This window comes from Chiloscyllium plagiosum, unplaced genomic scaffold (assembly GCF_004010195.1).
Source record: "Chiloscyllium plagiosum isolate BGI_BamShark_2017 unplaced genomic scaffold, ASM401019v2 scaf_2529, whole genome shotgun sequence".
NCBI lineage: Eukaryota > Metazoa > Chordata > Chondrichthyes > Orectolobiformes > Hemiscylliidae > Chiloscyllium > Chiloscyllium plagiosum.
Window position 1 is genome coordinate 28,650 of NW_025215156.1, and position 10,643 is coordinate 39,292.

At 43.1% G+C, this 10,643-nt stretch overlaps 1 long non-coding RNA gene and 1 pseudogene across 1 annotated transcript in view; both read left to right on the forward strand.

Annotated features, from left to right (window-relative positions):
• Window positions 1-3,172: 3,172 nt before the first annotated feature.
• On the forward strand, window positions 3,173-6,115 carry LOC122548183 (annotated as a pseudogene).
• A 286-nt stretch (window positions 6,116-6,401) lies between these two features.
• LOC122548181 overlaps window positions 6,402-10,643 on the forward strand; it is a 10,445-nt gene continuing 6,203 nt past the window's right edge. Inside the window, exons 1-3 of the long non-coding RNA XR_006311185.1 lie at window positions 6,402-6,435; window positions 7,519-7,569; window positions 7,678-7,784. This is a non-coding gene — a long non-coding RNA (uncharacterized LOC122548181). The remainder of the gene's footprint in view (window positions 6,436-7,518; window positions 7,570-7,677; window positions 7,785-10,643) is intronic.

A 10,643-nucleotide genomic window follows, 5' to 3' on the forward strand; every position in this document is an offset into this window, starting at 1 on the left:
ACAGCACAGCAGGTCAGGCAGCATCTAGGGAACAGAAGATTCGACGTTTCGGGCACATGCCCTTCTTCAGGAATGAGCAGAGAGTGTTCAGCACAAGTCCCTCCTCCCTACCTTTTATCTTCTCCTGCTGAACACTCTCTGCTCATTCCTGAAGAAGGGCATGTGCCCGAAACGTCGAATCTTCTGTTCCCTAGATGCTGCCTGACCTGCTGTGCTGTTCCAGCAATAAAGTTTCAGCATTAACAATTGCTCTGTCGAGTTACAGTCATTCAGATATGTAAATAGATTGTTCGGTCCAATTTAATCATACCAGCCAGATATGTAAATTACCAATCGTTCTGGGAGTTTGAAAATAAGTTGGTTACTCGAGTTGAGTAAATAGATTGGAAATATGTACATTGTCAGATTTTCATCTTAACTATTTCTTTATAACCTCACATTGTTTAATGAGAGGAGTTTAATGCTCCACTACGTCGTGAGAATGATCAATACTGCAAAACAGTTTATTTTCTGACCAATCCTGAAGCGTTCACTCCCGTGAATGCATTGGTCCCGCTCCTCACTCACTTTGGTTGGAGGACCGGACGCTGCTCTGTCCTCCAGTTCCGCCACTTCTTCCCAATTGCAGAGTCGAGTCAGGTGCGACTCAGCAGCGAAGCAACAGAAACATTCAGGGACAAGGGAAGTTGGAGTTGATGCCTTGTGATGCGGTGAAAATATCCCGAATCTTGAACTGAGAGGCCTTTGTTCAATATGCAGATGGTGCAGGTGTGTATAAAAACAACTTTGAACAGGTTCATGAGGGAAAACAAGGGAAGTCAGGAACCGAGTAAAAACAATAGAAAATGCATACAATTTGGTGGTGCTCTCAATACTCAGATGATTTTAGTCTTTACCAAGTGTTTCAGGGTCCCAATGCAGTCTGTTCCACTTCTCCTTGTGCACATATACCACGTTTGTGGGGTAAAGTGTTGTGTTGGGATATAAAGGTGCTTTTCTAGAACTCACTCGGTTCTGAAGTTGAAAATGGGTGAGAAAGAGTAGGGTTTTGTATGGAGTTATCTGTTCCCCTCCTTTTGCAGCATCTCATTATTGCCCTGACTCTACCTCATACATGTTTGGTAGAGATCACTGTCATTTCGTAAGCCCACAATACAAGATCCATCATTCTGTTTAAGACAGCAGAAATCACTTTTAGCACTATAGTCATGACATGCATGGACCTGTTGCAGTGCTTCAAACTCCATGAGGCAGCTATACTCTCTATGAGAGACAGACTGAGTTTGGAACCTCCTCTGTCCTTACGTCTTTATGCACTGCTTGCTCTCTTCCATTTCCCCTTTGCACGTTCCCTTTACAACCCTCCCCACCTGCATCCCTCCACAGTTGGAGCTGTCAAGGGAAGAAGTCTGTGGAATAGCCTCCCTAACCTCCTCTATCCTCCTTTTAAGATGTATTGTAAAATCATTCTCTTTAATCAACGTTTTGATCATCCATGAAGCACCTTAGGAGATTTGTCATTGTGAAAATTCCATACAATACAAGTAGTTGTTGTTGTAATTGCCATACATTAGGAGAAACAGGAATGATGCAGTCAAAATTGTAACAAGAAAGTCACTGATCGGCGGAGTGTATAGGCCACCAAATAATTACATCACATTGGCATGGCCAATAAACAAATAAATAACTAATGCCTGTAAAAATGGTACAGCTATTATCTGGGTGATTTTAATCTACATGTACATTGGTCAAACCAGCTCAGTCATCTAGCCTTGAGGTGTTCATTAAATGTATCCGTGATAGTTTTCTTAAACAGTATGAAATGGAACTGACAAGGGAGCAAGCTATCCAAGATCTGACCCTGTGCAATGAGCCAGGAATAATTCATGACTTCAGAGTTAGGGATCCCCTGGCAAAAAGCGATCACCGTATGTTTGAATTAGAATACATATGGAGAGTGTGAAGATAAAATCTAATAACTGGGTCCTGTGCTTGAACACTGGGAAATACAATAGAATGAGAGAGAATCTGGATAAAGTAGACTGTAAACAAAAATTTTATGGTCGGAAGTTGATGAGCAGTGGAAGATTTTCAAAGACATTTTACAAAGGTCTATTCCAGTGAAAAGGAAGGACTGCGTGAAAAGGCATACTCGGCAATGGGTATCTGAGGAAAGTGATCAAATTAGACCATAAGACAATAATACATAGAAGTGGAAGTAAGGCCATTCGGCCCATCGATTCCACTTCGCCATTTAATCATGGCTGATGGGCATTTCAACTTCACTTACCCACATTCTCCCCGTAGCCCTTAATTCCTTGTCACACCAAGAATTTATCAATCTCTGCCTTGAAGACATTTAGCGTCCAAGCCTCCACTGCACTCCGTGGCAATGAATTCCACAGGCCCCACTCTCTGGCTGAAGAAATGTTTCCGCATTTCTGTTCTGAATTGATCCCCTCTTATTCTAAGGCTGTGCCCACCGGTCCTAGTCTCCTCACCTAATGGAAACAATTTCCTAGAGTCCATCCTTTCCAAGCCAAGTATTATCTTGTAAGTTTATATTAGATCTCCCTTAACCTTCTAAACTCCAATGACTACAATACAAGGGTCCTCAGCCATTCCTCATATGTTAGACCTACCATTCTAGGGATCATCCGTGTGAATCTCCGCTGGACACGCTCCAGTGCCAGTATACCCTTCCTGAGGTGTGGGGATCAAAACTGGACACAGTACTCCAAATGTGGACTAATCAGAGCTTTATAAAGGCTCAGTAGCACATCGCTCCTTTTATATTCCAAACCTCTTGAGATAAATGACAACATCGCATTCACTTTCTCAGTCACGGATTCAACCTGCATGTTGACCTTCAGAGAATCCTCGACTAGCACTCTCAGATCCCTTTGTACTTTGGATTTATGAATTTTCTCACCGTTTAGAAAGTAGTCCATGCTTGTATTCATTTTCGCAATGTACAAGACCTCGCGTTTGCTCACATTGAATTCCATCTTCCATTTCCTGGACCACTGTCCCAAACTGTCTAGATCCTTCTGCAGCCTCCCCACTTCCTCAGTAAGTACTACTTGCCTGTCCACCTAACTTCGTATCATCAGCAAACTTCGTTGGAATGCCCCCAGTCCCTTCATCCAGACCATTAATATATAATGTGACCATGCAGGTAACCGTGCCTGGGATCCAATCAACAACAAGTCCAGCAGTAACTTTAGTGCAATTGCCGAATGGGCAGACTGTTCAAGTCCAAGGAGTTATCCAAGCAGCTCAGTCCTCAGTCACGCAGTCCCCTCAAGTTGAGACTGTTCAGATTTCTACTATACTTGAAAACGAGGACTCCCAGGAATCTGTGGATAGCATGACTGACTCTCAGAAACACAGAGAAATTCTATTGAGATGGCCTTCATACAGGAAAATCCTGAATGAACATTCTTCTGATCCCCCCAGTGTGCCAAGTAATCGATGAGAAATCAGAAGAAGAGACAGTCTCAACCATTACTACAACGACGATGCAGACACCCATCTATCAGACTTGCAGCGGACAATACATTGCTATTACACAGGGGGAAGCAATTCAGCTGGACAACAATGGTACAGATGAAGTGCAAGGACTCCAGACACTAACAATGACCAACGCAGCTGCAGCCAAGGTTGGAGCAGCCATTATACAGTATGCACAGAGCCCTGATGGACCGCAAATCTTTGTGCCGGGCAGCCAAGTGCTTGGACAAGGTGCTGCTGGAGATGTCAAAACCTATCAAATCCGTACAACCTCTAACTCCACTGCTGACCAGAGAATGGTTCTGGCATCTTCACCAGTCCTGCAAAGCCAGCCCCAGAATGCTGAAGAAACCACTCGTGAACGTGAGATCCGCCTCATGAAAAACAAGGAAGCAGGTCGAGAGTGCCGTCGGAAAAGGAAAGAGTATGGGAAATGCTTGGAGAATTGGGTTGCTGTTCTGGAAAATCAAATTAAAAGAGAAGGCGTACAAAGTGGCCAAAAACAGCATGAAACTAGAGCTGGGAAAATGTTAAAGGTCGACAGAAAGCCACAAAAGAGCTATAAAGAAAAGTAATATAGAACATGAGAAAAATAAACTATCACAGACTATAAAGACAGAGAGCAAAATTTTATATAAATGTATATAATGAGAAAAGAATGGCTAAAGTAAATGTTGGTCCATTGGAAAATAAGAAGAAGCATTTAGTTATGGGATATCACAGTGGAGGACACTAATATCTTTCCAGTAACGAGCAAAGAGACAAAGGTAGGTGAGGATTTGGAAACTAGCACGATTACGGAACAGCTAGTTTTAGACTGTTTGCAGGTAATTGAGCTAACAATAGAAAAGTCTCCTGACCTTGATGGAATGCATCCCAGGGTACTAAAAAGAGATGCCAGAAAAAAATAGCAAATGCACTGGCAGTAATTTTCCAAAATTCACTGGATTCTGTGGCAGTCCCAGGAGGTTGGAAAACAGCAAAAGTGATGCCACTGTTTTAAAAAGGAAGTGGACAAAAAGTGGGGAATTATAAACCAGTTAGTTTATTCTCTGTAGTGGGAAAGATGCTTGGGTCTATTATCAAGGAAGAAATAGCATTGAATCTAAATATAAATTGTCCCATTTTACAGACACAGCATGGGTTCATGAAGGGCAGGTCATGCTTGACCAATCTTTTGGAATTCTATGCAGACATTTCAAGCAAGGTGGACAATGGGGACCCAGTGGATGTGGTGCAGCTGGATTTCCAAAAAGACCATCAACAAGATGTTGTGCAGGAGGCTGTTGCAGAATATAAGGGTGCAGGTTTAAAGGGGTAGAAGATTGGTTGAATAATAGGAAGCAAAGTGTGGGGATAAATAAGTATTATTCTGGCTGGAAATCATTGATAAGTAGTGTGCCTCAGGGATCGGTGTTGGGACTGCAATTATTTACAATTAATACAGATGATTTGGAGTTGGAACCAAATGTAGGGCGCCAAAGTTTGCATGTGATACTAAGATGATTAGCGGAACAAAGCGTGTAGAGGACTGTGAAACTTTGCAGAGGAACATAGATACATTGAGTGAGTGGGTAATGGTCTGTCAAATGAAATAGAATGTTTGCAAATATCAAGTTTATACTCTTTGGTTGTACTAATATTTAAAAATAAATAATTGTATGTTAAAATGTTGCATCATTTGCTCTGCAGAGGGACCTGAGCATCCTTCTGCTTGAAGGTTGGTCACCAGGTACAACAATCAGTTCTGAAAGCAAATGGAATTTTGTCCTTCATTGCTGAAGGGATTTGGTTTAAAAGCAGAGGTAATGTTCCAGCTGTATTTGGGTGCTGGTGAGGCCACACCTGGAGTACTGCATGTAGTTTTTATCTCCTTAGTTGAGAAAGGATGTACTGGCACGACAGGGGATGCAGAGGAGGTTAAATAGGTTGATTCCGGAGTTGAGGGGGTTGCCTTAACAGAGACTGAGTATATTGGGATTATATTCATTGGAATTCAGAAGAATGGAAACATATAAAATAATGAATGGAATTGATAAAATAGAAGCAGAGAGATGTTTCCATTGGAAGGTGAAGCCAGGACAAGAGGGCATCACCACAAGACTAGAGGCAGCAAATTTAAGACTGAATTGAAAAGTAACTTCTTGACCTCTATGGAATTCATTGCCCAGTGAAGTAGTTTATGCTAGTTCAGAAAACGTTTTTAAAGCTCGGTTAGATTTTTTTCAAAAATAATTAATTAATGGACATGGTGAGAACGTGGGTAAATGATTGTGTCCAGGAAATGATCAGCCATGATCTTATTGAATGGCAGAGCAGGCTCGAAGGGCAGGACGGCCTTCTCCCGTTCCTAGTTCTTATGTTATACATCCCTCCCTCATTCGTGACTTGGAGGTGTTGGTGTTGGAATGGGATGGACAAAAATAAAATTCACAGAACACCAGGCTATTGGTCAACAGGATTATTTGGAAGCTCTAGATTTGCTGCTTCTTCATCAGGTAGTTTTGAGATGCTGTTGTCATTTTTAACTCTTGTAACTCATGAACAGCAACAAAAGCCACGAGGCAATCCACATGCTCCAGCCAACAATGGGCCCGGGTGATTGATGTCAGCGGCAGACCAATGGAGAGGCAGGGACAGAGCTGGAGGACCTGGCAGGGCAGTTGGTCCTCCGACCAATCAGAGTGAATGAGGGGCGGGACTAGACTATACCACGTGATCATCCTCGCGGTCTGTTTGGGATGTGTGGAGGGAGAGCTGTTGGTAAAGATAGAAATAAAGAGCAGCAAGCGGGACGGAAATGGTGTTGGTATGGTTTGAGAGGGTTTATAGACATTTGGTGCACATCGGAAAATACAAATTTGAAACTTAGTTCCGTTTTTGCAGTAAACTGGAAAATGCCTCATCCAGCGATTGACTCGAGTAAGCACCACCATCTTTATTCGGGGCAACGATTCACTGGACACGTGCAGCCGCCAGCTTTGTAGGGGGCAAAGTTCAGCGGGATGTATGTGCAGCCCTCTCTGGTAGAGAGACATAGGGCACGATTTACACAGAGCACATTCACACCCAGAGAAATAGATGTTTTTTTTCTGGATTTGTTCTGTCATTCTTTTCAATGATTTGGATGTGAATAGATGCGGTACAGTTAGTAAGTTTGCAGGTGACACCAAAATTGGAGGTAGTGTGGAAAGTGATAAAGGGTATCACAGAGTACAATGGGATATTGATCGGATGGAACAATGGGCTGGGGAGTGGCAGATAGGGTTTAATTTAGATAAATGTGAGGTGCTACATTTTAGAAAAGCAAATCAGAGCAGGACTCACACTGAATTGTAAGGTCTTGGAGAGTCTTGCTAAACAAAGAGACCTTGGAATGCAAGGTCCTTGAAAGTAGAGTCGCAGGTCGATAGGACAGTGAAGAAGGCATTTCGTATGCTTCCCGTTATTGGTCAGAGCATTGAGTAAAGGAGCTGGACAGGACATTGGTTAGGTCACTTTTGGAATATTGTGTGCAGTTCTGTTCCCCCTCCTATCAGAAGGAGGCACTGAAACTTGAAAGGTTTGAGAATTGATTTTCAAGGATGTTGCCAGCGTTGGAGGATTTGAGTTGCAGGGAGAGGCATAATAAGCTGGGGCCATTTTCCCTGCAGTGTCATAGGCTGAGGTGTGATGTTAAGGCATTTGAATAGGAAGGGTTCAGAGGGATGTTGGCCAAGTGCTGGCAAATGGGAACACATTAGGTTAGAATTTCTGGTCGGCATAGATGGGTTGGACCAAAGACTCTGTTTCTGTGCGAGACATCTCTGACTGTGGGATCATAAAAGTGAACATTGCTCTGATTCATCTCTGGGCTACTTGATGTCCACTTGTGTGTTACCTAGCTTTCTCAGTCTCTCGTGTGTATTTTTGCTCTGTGTAGTATTTTACTATTACGTTCACAGACCTCTTTGCAAATTAGTTGTCCACTGCTGCCTGGCCCCTGACCAAATGCTCCATTATCAGGTTATTTTTTCCACAATATCTTTGACAGTCTAGAGTTCTTTTTTCCAATAAGTGAGTGGATTTTCCTTCCATTTCTGACAGTCAAATTCTGCACCATTTTCATTCCCTATAAATCATATTGCACTCCCTGAAACATGATGTGTATTTCTTCTTCCACAGATACCAGTGATCAAGGCCAAAGCTCTGTTGCCTGTTGAGAAGGTGATGTTTGACTTCCTTGTACTGCTGCAGTTGGTATGGTGAAGGTGCTCCCACAACGTGGTTGGGTAGGAGACATTACAGATTATTCACTCAGAGATAGTGAAGAGTAGAAGATATCTCTACAAATCAACAGATTTTTGATTTCACAAAAATATTGAGAACTTTTGACATAAGGCCACAGATGGAGAATATTATGTCCGGTGACCAAACCTTTGCGAAATAAGCAATTTTTCAGGAATGACCTAAAGGAAGAAAGCAGGTCTTACAGGGAGGGAATTCCAGACCGTGTTGCCTTGGAATCTATAGAAACAGTCACACAGCTGAACTCAAAAATAAACACATCATTGGGAGTCTAAACTAAAATGAGTTATTGAGATATGAAAGGGTGTGTGGTGCAGGAAGATAAGAGTGATTACAGCCAGGAATTAAGTCAAGGGAGTGAAAGTAAATTGCTGTTGGTTATAAATGGGAGCCTTTTGATGGATCAGTAAGTTCTGGTACAAGTGAACACTTGAGCAGTAGAGTTTTCAATATTCTGGAGATTATAGGGAGGGTGATTGTGGGATGCTGGCCAGGAGTGGGTTTAGATAATGAAATCTAGAGTTAACAAAATGATTGAATGAGAGTTTCAGTAAATGAGCTGAGACTGTGGGGAGGTCAGGTGATATCACTGAAGTCGAAATAGTGGTCTTGGAGTGGGACTAGGCTGTTTCCCTCAGCTGTGGGATTCAGCTGTTTGTCAGTTTGTGAATCAAGTCTGTAAAAAGCTCAGAAGCTGATTGGCCCTGGAAGAACCCAAACTGGATGTCACTGAACAGGTTATTGTGAGCATGTGCTTGACTGCACTGTCGATGACAACTTCTATCACTTCACCGCTGAGCGAGTGTGGGCTGATGGAGGGAAATTGGCTGGGTTGGATGTGTCTTGCGCTTTTGTGTTGAACAACACTGGGAAACATTTCCCAATGTGGTAGATGCCAGTGCTGTAGCACTACTTGTCTTGGTGGGCAGCAAGTTCTGGAGGAGAAAGTGAGGACTGCAGATGCTGGAGATCAGAGCTGAAAATGTGTTGCTGGAAAAGCGTAGCAGGTAAGGCAGCATCATCGATTCTCCTGCTCCTTGGATGCTGCCTGACCTGCTGCGCTTTTCCAGCAACACATTTTCAGCAAGTTCTGGAGCACAGCCATCAGTACTATTGCCACAATGCTGGCAGGGCCCATAGCCATTACACTACTTGTCCATTTCGTGATCTGATTTGAAATGCGTTTTCTACCAATGCGATTCACAAGTGTGATGTCATGGACAAATGGAGAAGGCTCATCCACTTGGCACTGCTTGCTGAAGATTGCTGCAAATGCTGTCGTCTTATCTGATGCATGAATGTGTGAGGCCCCTCCATCAGTAAGGGTGGGGATATCTCTGATGCTTCCTGCAGTGAGTTGTTTAATTGTCCATCAGCATTCCTGACCAGGTGTGGCAGAACTCAGATCTGATCCATTGGTTGTTGGATCACGTAGTTCTATTTGGTGTTGCTTGCACTGTAGCTTCACCAGGTTGGCACCACATTTTTAGGTATGCCTGGTATTGCTCCTAGCATGCCCTGTGAAACTCTCCATTGAACTAGGGTTGATTTCCCTGGTTTGATGTTAATAGTTGAATGGGGAATATACCAGGCCATGAGATTTCAGATTGGGCTGGAGTACAGTTCTGCTGCTGCTGTTTTGGCCCACACTGAGACAGAAGTTGCAGGGTCAAGAGGGCTGTTTGTGTTGTTGTATTTTCTAGCTCATTGGTAGAAGCAATGTGGTCCATCCAGTTTCATTCCTTTGCTGAGACTGTGCAGTGACTAACACAATGAGTGATTTGGTGGGCCACTGTCAGGAATGCAACTATTAAAAAAAAAAGGCTTTGTTATTTACACATGAAAGAAGTGAAACTATTATGGTATTCGAACAGATGAATGACTGAACAGACAATCAAGGTTTTTTCAATGGATAATTTCAGTTACATCACACTATAAATTTTTGCTATAAATTCTGTGCCTTAGAATTGTGCCCTCCACAATCACCTGATGAAGGAGCGGCGCTCCGTAAGCTAGTGTGCTTCCAAATAAACCTGATCGACTATAACCTGGTGTTGTGTGATTCCTAATTTAGAATATTACAGCACTACTTACAGGGCTGCATGTAAACAGGCTCAGTCCAGTTAGTCAATGCATTCGGAAGGATTTCCTCCAAGTTTGATGACACAATATTAGTCAAAACCGTCAACTTCAACCCGCAATGTTGCTCTTAACAAAAACTTCAGGCTGACACAAAGCTCCCCACCCCACTGCAATGTGGTAACCGGGCCGGGCCCAGGAATTGGAACTGGGACATTTGTGGACTATGATCTCAAAGGAAACGAGCAAACACAATTCTGACAGATTAGTCCTCAAAGATGAGTAGCAAGTTTGAGACCAGGCCAGTCATATGCCGCCTTGCACTTAGCTTAATTGCATTTCTTATTTACAGTAGTGTTTTGCAAAGTATAAAGAACCGGTTTGTTTCCATGGTTGGGAGTTTTATCCTCGTTGATCACAGTTGCTGCCTCTCGCTCCCCAAGTCAAATCATAGGATCTATAGCAAAACGATAAACTGTAGGTGCTGGAGATCTGAACCCCAGAAACAAAGTGCTGGAGAAACTCAGTTGTTCTGAGGGCATCGGTGAAGAGTCAAACATGTTAGAACATAGAACGTAGAACATAGAACAATACAGCACAGAACAGGCCCTTCGGCCCACGATGTTGTACCGAATATTTGTCCTAGCTTAAGCACCCATCCATGTACCTATCCAATTGCCGCTTAAAGGTCACCAAAGATTCTGACTCTACCACTCCCACAGGCAGCGCATTCCATGCCCACACCACTCTCTGGGTAAAGAACC